The sequence below is a fragment of the Rosa chinensis genome, chromosome 4, assembly GCF_002994745.2.
Source record: "Rosa chinensis cultivar Old Blush chromosome 4, RchiOBHm-V2, whole genome shotgun sequence".
In the NCBI taxonomy this organism is placed as follows: domain Eukaryota; kingdom Viridiplantae; phylum Streptophyta; class Magnoliopsida; order Rosales; family Rosaceae; genus Rosa; species Rosa chinensis.
In genome coordinates this window covers 34,739,051-34,752,222 of record NC_037091.1, presented here as the reverse complement: position 1 = coordinate 34,752,222, position 13,172 = coordinate 34,739,051, and the positions used below count along the sequence as shown (strand labels likewise).

Sequence of the window (13,172 nt, the reverse complement as noted above, 5' to 3'; positions counted from 1 at the left end):
AAACCAGTGAAGGTCCAAGAAAAACACAATAACCTGTAGTGGACCTTCTAGTAATGGGGCAGTGTTGAGATATAAAATAAAAAAATAAAAAAATAAAAAAAAATCGGTAGCTACATGGTTGCCGCAAAAAAGAAAAAAAGAAATACACTTGCACATGGATAAGCTTGTTTTATCTTTGACCAAGTTCAAACAGCAAGAAAGGGGGGCTGTTCAAGTATTTGTCGAAGTCTTTTGGCTTTGAATAACGTCAAGGATAAGTTCTGCTAGCTTTGAACCTTTGACTATTCAAGTATTGATTAATATCTCAACCAATTCAAAGATAACAAGTGATAAGGATAGACTTGTTATTTAAATTCAAATACAAAATACAAGTAGTTATCCATCCGGTGACACCTATCCAATGACTACAATATATAGGCAGCAACACCGGAGATAACAAGAGGAGAGACACACGGAGAGAGAAGAGACACACGGAGAGAGGAGAGAGAAGAGAGAAATATTCAGTAAACAAGAGGCCAAGACTCAGCCAAAACAGAGAGCGAAATCAAAGCAACTCGAAGGAGAAGTTCAGGTATACACTGCACCATGCTGCTCTTGCTTGCTTCGGCAGGGAATTAACAGGTTTTCTTCAAGCAAAAGGGGGCTGTTCATGAACAACCAACACCCTTTTGAAACAACCATGGTCGTTCAAGAACGGCCGAGCAATCTTCTCTTGAATTAAGACTAACATGGTCGTTCATGAACGGCCGACGTCTTAATGCAACATGGCTGTTGGGGTTTTAAATATTGGAACATATGGTCGTTCATGAACGGCCGAGTTCCGATATCACAACCTATGCAGTACATTCTCTTCCTCCAAACGTAGCACCATCACATAAAAAGTTCCCTTGCTGCCTTGCTTTTCTCCTTCCACCGTATAAAAACTTTTCCACCACCACTTCCAAAAAGAAATACAAATCTTAAACCACCAATCCAAAATGCCAAGCAAAGAAATACAAAGCCTCACCCTTAATGTTTCGCCTCTGTAACCTGCATACAAAAAATAAATAAAAGAAGAAAGTTAGAAGGCAGAGTCGCAGACAAAGGAAGAGAAATAAAAGAAGTGAGTTAGCAGGACTGCTGGTTTTTGCAGTACTTACCACATTGAAATTGATCTCTGGAGCTTGGCGGTGTAGACTCAATTGACCCTACATATGCAGAAGCTTTCGTGTCAGTTTTTAGTTGAAAGGCAAAGTCATAATCAAATTCATCTATTTGTTCTTAGAATTAATGATTTTAATTGACAAAAGGACAAGCTAAAATGGGTGAGTGGCTTTTGCGCGCATTTGAAGCGGTGGTGCACAAGGGTGGCAATCAAAGCAAGATATGTGGCAGTTTAATTATGATCAGCTGCTATGGTCAGAAAGATGATGACAAACTTGAACATGCAGCAATAAAGCAAAAGGCTTTAAACATGCATTTGCTTTAAACATGTATTGCATAATTATATATAGCAAACGGTGGTGATGAACAAGAAAAGACAAAGGCCCAGGTTTGATTATTCAAACATGCAGAGACATGCCATGTCAAAAGCGACATGCAGAGTATAATTAATCAAATTTCTATGGCAGCAAGGTCAAGCGGTGGTGAACAAATAAATAAGCCTAAGTATTGATTGTGGAAAAGTGGTCAAGACCTGCAGATAATGACAAATAATTTTGATAATTGAATGAGAGTTTGTCAAATCTTTCAAATATATGTAATCAAGCAAGTGTGCTGCAGATCGGTGTTGAATACAAATCACAGCCCAAGAAACATGATGCTACGTGCTCGTTTCTCAGTCAAAAGAAAAATTAAAAGAAAGAAGATGCTCCAGCTTTAGATTTCGACTAAACCCAGGCGATTAATAATCAGAAATGAAGCAATTGATTATGGGTGCATAGAAGAGTCGTACCAGTCTATCACCAGAAGAAGAGTTGCACCTGCTTTTTGTTCCTGCACACGACCAATCGACCGCAGCAGCAGATCTGGGTAAGATTGACTAAGGTCAGTCAATGTGCGAATAATAAATTGGAGCTAACAAGGGAAAATATGGAGATCGAAGCTGTTACCTAATCGCAGACGCAAGAGACAGAATGCAAGAATGGGGTACAAGATCCAATCCATTTATCCAAGCCTCCGCGGTACAGCTTCTTCTCCGTCTTGGACTACATCTCCGACTCGACTTCTAAATTAGGCTCTGATGATCACGCCGTCAATCTTGTCGAGTCTCAAGTTTTTCTTTTTGTTTATGGACTGGGCTGCCTTCATTGGGCTGGGAGTTTCACACTTGTGCAAGACTAAATTGGGCTCAAACTGGTGTGTATATTAAATTAACGGTTCTCCAACCTATGGGGCTTGCTAAATTTGCCCATCCACAAATGTTGAGGCCCATTGCCAAACAGTTTATTCCGATGTTCGGGTCCGACGAAGTTTGTTTGTTGACAACATAAAGCCTATTCATACGGCCCAGTACAAGAATTCAACACATCGGGTACCCAAATTAAATTCCGACGTCTGCAGAAGAAATACATTCGATGGATTCAAAAATAAATATATATACATCCGTCGACACAAAAATTATCTCAACACTAGAAATACAAACTCAAGAACTACAACGGTTTGATCCCTCCTTGAGGGTATGTAGGCAATCTAGCGACCTACTAGATGCAACCGCAAGTCCAAATAAAAAACCTGACTCCCTGGTTCATCCAATTCGAATCTCTGACCTCATCAGTCAAATTCCACCAAACACCAGGAAACGTCATAGCCTCCCCAAACAATTCAGACACAAATCTAATCCCTGGTTCATTTACACCAAATTCGTCCAAACACTATTCACATTCCAAAAGCCATACCCTCCAATGGGTCATTCACCCATTGGAAATCTTGAACTACGAATGGCTTGATCCCTCTCCCAGGGTACGTAGGCAACCCATTCAGACATCCGGGTGCAGCCACAAAAATAAACAAACACACACATCCCTACAATTGATTTCTTCATAATATGAATCAAAGGGTGTTTCCCTGTAATGGGGATTGTAATTAAAAGACACATTCTGTCTTGAATGGGTCGAACCCGAATTAATTAAAACTCTATTCTTTTAATGAATACGAGTGAAATTATGTTGGGTGACATTTACGCTCACCGTGTGCAATTTTTGCTCAACAGGCAGCCAGCCCAGTCTGAATCACAATAAGCCCGTAAGCCCTGACTTGGTGCAATCTTAAGATAAATCACAATACGAAGGGCAGCTTCCATATGAGATTTTCGAGGCTCATGCATGAACCTGCTCAATACATGCACTGGATACGTGATATCAGGCCTAGAAACATTGAGGTAGATTAATCTCCCAACTAGCCTTCTATAACGAGATGGATCTTTTAACAAATCACCTTGATCAGACTATCTTAACCCTCGCTCCATAGGAGTCTCAACCCTGCTCTTTGTAGTTTGCTGGTGTACCCTTGCTTTTGCTGGGTTCCAGCTCTTTTTTGTTTCTCCATGTTCTTTTAATAATTTTGAACTCCCCGAAAAAAAAAAAAATTAGATAACTGAACTTTCTTTTGCACCCTTTGTTGGGGGGAGGGGGGGGGGGGGAGAATGGTGAGTCAAGCAGAGGTGCAAGACCGAGAGATGAAGGGGAAATGTTTCAGAGTTTTGAGCAGAAATATTTGCAATGTAATGTAGATCTGAGATTTGCAGTTCCACCACTGATAAATTTCACCTTCTATGTTCTGAGTTACATGCATCTTGCAACCAATTTGGTAATGAAATGATCCCTTCTGTTATACTTTCTAATAGAAGCTAGAGCACTCAAGAACAACATAATGACAACAAGATATATTTGAAATTAATTAACCAGAAAGGAACAAGTTGAGCACAAATATAAAAGAATCTGAAGCTTGAAGTTTCAATATTCATATGTCACTGCCTCATTACTGGTGACTCAGAGCAACTCAAACAACATTTATGTATTATAAGTAAGCAAAAGTCAAAGCTTTAGCCTCTTTTTCTTCTCCAACTCCAACATATTTCCTATTTTACAGCAATATCTAAAACCTCCATAATTCTTCCTTAAAATTTTAGAGATTGCTGTAAATTTAGAGCAACTCCAGCAACTTCCCTATATTTTGATTTTTCTCTATTTTAGGGAAAAAAAAAGGCTATTTTGCTCCAAACAGATTCCCTATAACTATCCCAATTTTAAAGATAGTTAGGAAAGAGAAAATCAAATTCCTTAAATTTACAGCAATCTCTAAAATTTTAAGGAAGAATTATGGAGATTTTAGAGATTGCTGTAAAATAAAGAATCTGTTGGAGTTTGAGAAGAAAAAAAAGGTTAAAGCTTTTACTTTTGCTTCCCTATAATACAGAAATTATAGGGAAGCTGTTAGAGTTGCTCTTAGGGAATTTTGTTTTCTCTTTCCTCACTATCCCTAAAATGGGGATAGATTATTATTTGAGCAAAAGAGGCTTATTTTTCCCTAAAATAGAGAAAATCAAAATATGAGGAAGCTGTTGGAGTTGCTCTCATACTGCTTCTAAGTTTGGCAGTTATGGTAGCACAAATGAATCAGTATTTTTATCCCAAGTTTTAACTAAATTTTAACGATGTTCAACATGTGCATGTGCGTGTATAATTAGGTTTTGTAGTCTGTAACAAAAAATAAAAACAAAAAGGAAACAAAAGCCGTATAGTGTCAGAGTACTCTGTACGCAAAAGTTAATTCAAAAGGTAAAAAGAGTGTGGTTGGTGAGAAATTACTATATAACCTAGCTAGGAGTACTCCGCACGATATCCGTCTTTATTTTATTCTTAATTGGTTCAGTTTTCTTAATTTCCTTTTCTCTTCTTTGAGAGATTCACTCTGTTAGAACACGTAATACTTCAAAACTATAGAATCATTATTTGTGGATGCAATTAATGCTATTTGTAACCGTCTTTTGGTGTAAAAGAGAATCCAATATAAGATTTACAAATATTCCTTGACCGAAAGAAACAGTCACAACCGTTTCCAATGGGTTCGTCTCGATCTGTATTTGTCTCTGTGGAATAAAAACGTTCATCAGCCAATGGATTAGTGATATATACAGAAGCATGATTCCTCTCGCTCGCTCGCTCGTCACCCTAGCAATGTCGTCATATATATTGTCATTATCCATAAACAGATAAACTATTAATCTTTTCCATCTATTTAAGTTTTGCTGGATACGTGCTCAATTCAGAATTTTCCATGACCAGTTCAGTCCTGCCAAGATTCAATTCTCAAGCTATCGATTCAACACTTGTCACGTGAATACTTTGCGAGTAAATTGTCTGAAAAATGCGTGAATGATGAGTGATGAGTGAAGAATCCAGGGTGGTCTGAATGATGAGTGAAGAATGGATTTGAGACATCAGATTTTGAATTATCTGATTTGCTGGGATTGGATGGTGATGGTGGGACATTATCACCAGCCATTGTGATTATGGCTTTGTGAATTTGATGTTGAGAAGACTAGAGAAGAGTCAGGATTATGCGTCCTGCTCTGATACCATGAAAAACAACAGAGACAGATTTTCAGGAAGTGATGATTGTTGTATTGATCTGTATATCATATATACAAGGATACAGCTTGATTCTAGGATACAAAAAGGAAAACTATTCATGGCCTATGAATGGCTAATTACATAGAATTAATTGTGATGATACAGAATGAATGTGTTGAATGTTGACAGCTATACCAAGCTAATTTTGCTCTACTTTCTAACAGTCCTTTGATCTATTCAGCACTCTATTGATATTTTACGTTTCCTGCAACTCTTTTAAGCTTGCATATATGGTGTCTGTTGTTATGTCTTCTCTTTTGTGTCCTTCTCTTTAGCATACGTAATTAGGTCTCTTGGTTATTTGCTCTTTGTGTTCATTTCAATCCTTGTTTCATATCATTTTCTCTCTTTTAATTTTAACTAGATTATCTTTTGTTTTGTCTTATGTTGCAGCTGTCATCTCATCACCCTTTTCTGAGGTGCTCTAAAAAATATGGCTGAATTGAATCCTTCGGATGGAGATGCATCCACCAAGCAAGACATTGCATCGAATAACCACTCAGCAGTGACAGCGGTTTCAAGAACATGAACAAGAGCAAGGAGGACGGAACAAATACAGTACCATATTACAATCTTTTCTCCTTTGCTGATTTTGTGGATTACATATTTACATGTTAATGTCTACTGGTCCAATCAGCGCTGTTGGAAATGGACTCTGTATGTCCCTAATGACCATAGTCATGGGAGATATGATTAATTCGTTTGGAGAAACTAGGAATAATAAAGTAGTGGCTAATGCAGTTTCCAAGGGAATGAGGCCTAGTGTGACTAAAGCATTTATAGTCATCATTGTTTTGCAATATTTGCATTTCTCTGCTTTCACCAGAATTTGTATCAACAAGTTTACTTTCAATGAAAAGGAAAAGAAGAAAAACAAATGCTATTTTGGTTCTCTTATTCTTGAAAATAGGATAAGTACTGCATTAAACAAGTCTATACTGTTCTCTTAATTCTCTATATGTATGTAACTGTTGCGAACTAATCTAATAAAAGCTAATTTGGGAATTCAATATCGTCAGGTGGCTCTGAATTAAGTTCTGTTGAAATTGATTTTCCTTGATCTGTATGTCTACAATTGTACAATTATATAGCTAAGATCTGCTCTACTGTTACCAACATAATTCAATGCTATAAATACAAATATTCAAAACTAATCTACAGTTACACAATCAGTTTTGATTGTGGAGAGGTTACACAATCAGTTTTGATTGTGGAGAGGTTACACATTCAGTTTTGATTGTGGAGAGGGAGGAAATCAATGTAGGAGAGTGATTTGCTCTAACACCCCCCTTCAAACTGGGCGGCTTAGGACGCACAAGTTTGGTACACAGGAGATTATGCCGCTGCTTGTGAAGTGGTTTAGTAAGAAGATCAGCTGGTTGATTGACGGAAGGGACAAAATGAACCTGATGACTCCCAAGTGCTACCTTTTCACGAACAAAGTGATAATCTAACTCGATGTGCTTGGTGCGAGCGTGAAAGACCGGATTAGAAGCCATGTATGTGGCACTTAGGTTATCACAGTAACGCCGAATGGGGTACTGAATATGGACACCAAGTTCATATAGTAAGAAGCCTAACCAAGTTGTCTCGGCACTGGAATGAGCAAGGGATCGATATTCAGATTCGGCACTGGAGCGAGCAATGGTAGGTTGCTTTTTGGAACACCAAGAGACAAGGGTATTGCCAAGGTAAATGAGATAGCCGGAAGTGGAACGGCGAGATTCTGGGCAGCCGGCCCAATCGGCATCAGAGTAAGCAGAAAGGTGGGCAGGTTGGCGTTGAGGACTAAAATGGAGACCATGGCCTAGTGTGCTTTTGACATAGCGGAGAATACGTTTGGCTGCAATGAGATGTGGAGCACGAGGTTGACTCATGAATTGTGACACAGAATTGACCGCAAAGGCGATGTCAGGGCGTGTAATGGTTAGGTACTGCAAGGAGCCAACCATCTCATGAAAGGCAGTTGGATTTTCAAGAAGATCACCATCATGTGTGGTGAGGACTGCCTTTGCCGACATTGGGGTGCTCACTGGTTGACTGAGTAATAGATCATGCTTCTTTAAAATATCATGAGCATACTTGAGTTGATTGATGTGAAGGTCGTTGGAATGAGGCTTGACCTATAAACCAAGGAAATAGTGAAGGGGACCAAGATCCTTAATGTCAAATCCACGGCCCAAGGCATCAATAAAACTTTGAAGAAGCTGATCACTGCTGCCCGTAATGACAATGTCATCAACATAGAGTAAAAAGAAAATTGTATGCAATCCATGTTGATAGATGAATAAAGATGAGTCAGCTTTACTAAGTCGAAAGCCAACAAAAGAGCTCATGCATTGAAACCAAGCACGGGGTGCTTGTTTGAGGCCATAAAGTGCCTTGTGAAGCTTACAGACATAGGAGGGCCGAGAGGAATTGATGAAGCCAGGAGGCTGAGTCATGTAAACGTCTTCCTGAAGATAGCCATGGAGGAATGCATTTTTGACATCCAGCTGACGGAGAGGCCAACCCCTAGACACAGCAACACAGAGAACGGTTCGAATGGTAGCGGGCTTGATAACAGGACTATAGGTTTCACCATAGTCGATCCCGCGCTGTTGATGGAATCCTTTGGCAACAAGGCGGGCCTTGTAACGCTCAACTGAGCCACTGGAATATTGGTGAGAGAGAGAGGATGACAGTGAGAACAGACACAAGATAAAGGAGAGACGCAGGAGGACAAGATTAAAGAACACAATGTGAGAAGAAGATGAGACACAGGTAAGGATCCTAGACCTAGGCTGATACCATGTTGAAATTGATTTTCCTTGATTTGTATGTCTACAATTGTACAATTATATAGCTAAGATCTGCTCTACTATTACCAACAGAATTCAATGCTATAAATACAAATATTCAAAACTAATCTACAGTTACACAATCAGTTTTGATTGTGGAGAGGTTACACAATCAGTTTTGATTGTGGAGAGGTTACACATTCAGTTTTGATTGTGGAGAGGGAGGAAATCAATGTAGGAGAGTGATTTGCTCTAACAAGTTCTTTTACTTGGCTCTGGGGGCTGCTGCTGCATCATTTCTACGTAAGTAAATTGTGTTCCCTGCTGAAACACTATTTGTGTTGCATTAATAAATATAGTATCGCTTATTAGAAACTGAAGTTCTTGGATTTGCTTTCTGCCAGAGATGTCTTGCTGGATGATCACTGGAGAGAGACAGGCTGCACGAATACGAAGTCTATACTTGAAAACCATATTGAGGCAAGATGTTGGGTTTTTTGATAAAGAAATCAACTCTGGAGAAATTGTTGGGAGGATGTCAGGTGATACTGTGCTTATTCAAGAGGCGATGGGCGAGAAGGTATGTAATTACATGCCAGAAAAAGGCCACAAGTTTTTGCGTTTCTCCTATAACTCTTTATATTATTCCTTTTCCTGATTGCAGGTAGGGAGTTTCATTCAGTTAGTTGCAACGTTCATTGGGGGCTTCGGAATAGCATTTACTAAGGGATGGCTTCTAACCCATGTCATGCTATCCTCTATTCCCCCTGTTGTCCTCACTACTGCTGTCCTGAACCATTTCATGGTGAAATTGGCGTCCCGCGGACAAGCTGCATATTCAGAAGGGGCTACTGTTGTAGAGGAGACAATTGATTCAATCAGAACTGTATGAATATTTATTTTATTTTTATTCCTTTTGTTTTTAATTTATTTTTTCCTCTGTATAGAACTACAACTGAGGATTATTCCTCATGCAGGTTGCATCATTCACAGGGGAGAAGCAGACAATATCTAACAACAATGCCTCCGTAACTAAAGCTTACAAGTTGGCTGTGCAAGAGGGTTGGGCGTCTGGTTTGGGTTTTGGTGCGGTTATGCTCATGGTATTCTGTACTTACGCTTTGGCTGTATGGTTTTGTTGGAATAATGATACTTGAAAAAGGATATAAAGGAGGAGATGTCATGAAAGTAATTGTTGCTGTCTTGATTGGTTGACTGACTACTCCCCCTTCACTCAGTTTGATATTTAATGCTACAGAAATTATGAGGTATGAAAATTTTTGCTGCTAAATTTTCAGGTCTCTTGGGAAAGCAACTCCGTGCATTAGGGCATTTGCTCCTGGACAAGCTGCAGCTTATAAGATGTTTGAGACAATTAAAAGAAAACCGGAGATAGATGCTTATGACACTAATGGATGAGTGTTACAAGATATTCGTGGAGACATAGAACTGAGGGATGTTGATTTTAGTTATCCCTCAAGACTGGATGAGCACATACTACATGGATGTTGTCTCTCAATACCTAGCGGTGCAACTGCTGCTTTGGTTGGACAGAGCGGAAGTGGTAAATCGACTATAATCTGTTTGATTGAGAGATTCTATGACCCCCGGGCTGGTGAGGTTCTTATTGATGGTGTTAATCTCAAAGAGTTCCAACTAAAATGGATCAGAGTCAGACAGAAAATACGCCTCGTGAGCCAGGAACCAGTTTTGTTTACTGGTAGCATTAAACATAACATTGCATATGGAAAGGATGATGCAACTACTGAAGAAATAAAGGCTGCTGCTGAGCTTGCCAATGCTGCAAAATTCATAGATTTACTGCCTCAGGTTTCAAAGTTTATGCTTTCTTTCAGTATTTTTTTTCTTGTCTCGTCGAATTCTTTATTTTTCATAACGATGGAAGCTTTCTGAGACCATCCAGTGACATATATTATGGTGAATACCCTTCTTGTTACATTTAACTATGAAATGTTAATGGAAGTTTTAATTTATTTCAATATATAGTTTACCACGATTCCGTTGTTCTGATTTGTGGTTTTTGTGAATTGTTAATTTAGGGAATCGACACAATGGTTGGTGAGCATGGAACTCAGCTATCTGGGGGACAAAAGCAAAGAGTTGCTATAGCTAGAGCAATTCTGAAGAACCCAAGAATCCTACTGTTAGATGAAGCCACGAGTGCTCTTGACACAAAATCTGAAAAAGTTGTGCAGGAGGCACTAGACAGAGTAATGAACTAATGATTAACCGTACTCCTGTCATAGTAGCCCACCGCTTGAGCACAGTGAGGAATGCTGACACCATTGCTGTAATACATCAAGGAACGATTGCTGAAAAAGGTAATGCATTTGTTATAATTTTCTTGTGTTAACATTTGAATGCCTCAGTTTCTTAATATTCTCAAGTCATGAATACCTAAGGTACTGATCTTTCTCAACTGAGCAGGACCGCATTGGGAGCTAATTAGGGATCCTGATGGAGCATATAGCCAGCTTATAAGGTTGCAAGAAACTCGCACTGTGTCAGCTTATAAGCTTGAGCTTCGAAAACTCATGGAATCTCCAGAATACCTGAAGACGGAAAAGGAGCTTTTTCGCTTCTACGGCCAGCAAAAGGCCATGGTGGAAGAGGTAGCCCTCTCTTAAAAGAGCTGGGCTACTGGGCCATCCTAATCTATCATCAGTTTCTTAATATTCTCAAGTCATGAATACCTAAGGTACTGATCTTTCTCAACTGAGAAGGACCGCATTGGGAGCTAATTAGGGATCCTGATGGAGCAAATAGCCAGCTTATAAGGTTGCAAGAAACTCGCACTGTGTCAATTCATAAATGCAGAATCTCCAAGAAGAAACAGTACGTAGATCATCTCCAAGATGAAATAGTAGTCCTATCTCATTCGCACTCTCATTTGGTATTCCCGCTGCAAGCAGTATGCTTGAAACCGCACCTATAGAACCTGATGTTCCAGCTTCAGCACTATCAAAAGGGACTCCCAAAGTCTCACTTCGACGACTGGCTTACCTGAACAAGCCAGAGATCCCAGTTATATTTCTAGGTACACTAGCTGCAGCAGTTAATGGGGTAATCTTCCCTATTTTGGGAAGTTTGATGGCGAGTGTAATCAAAACGTTCTTTTTAGGGTTAATTATATAGAAGTACATTTTTGAATGTTTTTTTAGCCAGTTTTTTTTTCTCTCATAAGACCACCAGATTAAAATTGATGTTAAATTTTAGATATAAAAGCCAACATATTTACGTCAATGACACTAAAGTAAAAAGTCAACAATCATTATCTCTGTTTTCTCCGGTGAGGTCTCCGGTCGACCCCTGACGAACTCCTGCAGATCTCCGGCAGCTTCCGACGAACTCCGGCGACCACAAAAGCTACTATCACTAACATTAAAAGCTACTGTCACCAGCAACAAAAGTTACTCTGGTGAGATTTTCGACAACCTCCGGCGAGGTCACGAAAGCTACTGTCACTAGAAACAAAAGCTACTCTGGTGAAATTTCCGGCGACCTCTGGCGCGGTGACAAAAGCTACTGTCACCAATAACAAAAGCTACTTTGGTGAAATTTCCGGTAACCTCCGGTGATGTCACAAAAGCTACTGTCACTAGCAAAAAAAACTACTATTACTAGCAACAAAAAATGTTATCTCCAACACTAAAAGTTACTCCCACCAACAACAAAAACTACTGTCATCAGCAACAAAAATTACTCTCTTCCAGCAACCTTCGGCGAGGTCACAAAAGCTACAGTCAATTGTAACAAACATTACTCTCACTAACAATAAAAACTACTCCTACCAACAGCAAATACTCCGTCACCAACATCAGAAAGTTGCTCTCACCAACAAAGCTACTATCACCAGCAATAAAAATTACTGTCACAAGTAACAAAAACTACTCTCACCAACATAAAAAAAGAACAAACTATTTTCACTAACATCAAAAAAGTTATTCTCACCAACACCAAAAACTACTCTAACCATCATTAAAAATTACTCTCACCAACACAAAAAACTACTACCAAGCAAAACAAAAAACTACTCGCAAAGACTGAAAAAGCTATTACTAGAGACTAACAAAACTACTATCACCGACAGAGAAAGCTATTACCAACCAACACAAAAGCCACTATGAAACATCAGAATAACTATAACTTTACAATGTCGAAGGCTTGCAATGCTCAAAATTGAATGTAATGCACATATCTTAATCCATCAACATAACTTGTAACCATGAGCATCATTCACTAGAGTAAGCCATAAAATCCATACGAATTACCAAAATCAAACCAAAGTTATCAAATTGAATGACAAATATCAACAAATGAGTTTCTACCTTTTCGAAAAACTGTAACAATACATAATTCTTGGTCTTGAACAGGTGTAAAATTTCCAGATCCAAGCAATTGAAAATTGCGATTGCATTGAGGACTCGAATTTCACCAATCTCATCATCGGAAAAAAGCCAAACGAAATCATGCTCCAGCTCGACCCGAACCAGACCATTGAAGACAACTTTCTAGGGGCTAAGGTTGGTGGCAAAGCGAAGCTAGTAAAAGTAGCGGTAATTGCTGGAATCTGGTGTTAAAGGTTCAGAAAGCCGAAAAGCGGCGGATTCTGCCGCCGTATTTGCAGTACATCCACATTGTCGCCGAAGAGCTGGAGCAACTGAAGCGAGATTTTAGGCTGTATATGAACGTGGATGGTTCCACCGCAGTCGCCGACAACTTTTGCAACGCTGTGAGGCCTGTGTTTTGACTAGCAACT

General features: G+C 39.3%; 1 long non-coding RNA gene and 1 pseudogene across 1 annotated transcript; one reads left to right on the top strand and one right to left on the bottom strand.

The window, feature by feature from the left end:
- Positions 1 to 320: 320 nt before the first annotated feature.
- Positions 321 to 2,249, bottom strand: LOC112196015. The gene is made up of 4 exons (XR_002934881.2): positions 2,091 to 2,249; positions 1,934 to 2,006; positions 1,140 to 1,187; positions 321 to 1,029 (listed from the first exon to the last, which is right to left on the bottom strand). It is a non-coding gene; the product is annotated as an uncharacterized LOC112196015 (long non-coding RNA).
- Positions 2,250 to 6,137: 3,888 nt separating this feature from the next.
- LOC112199171 lies at positions 6,138 to 13,163 on the top strand (annotated as a pseudogene).
- The last annotated feature ends 9 nt before the right edge of the window (positions 13,164 to 13,172 follow it).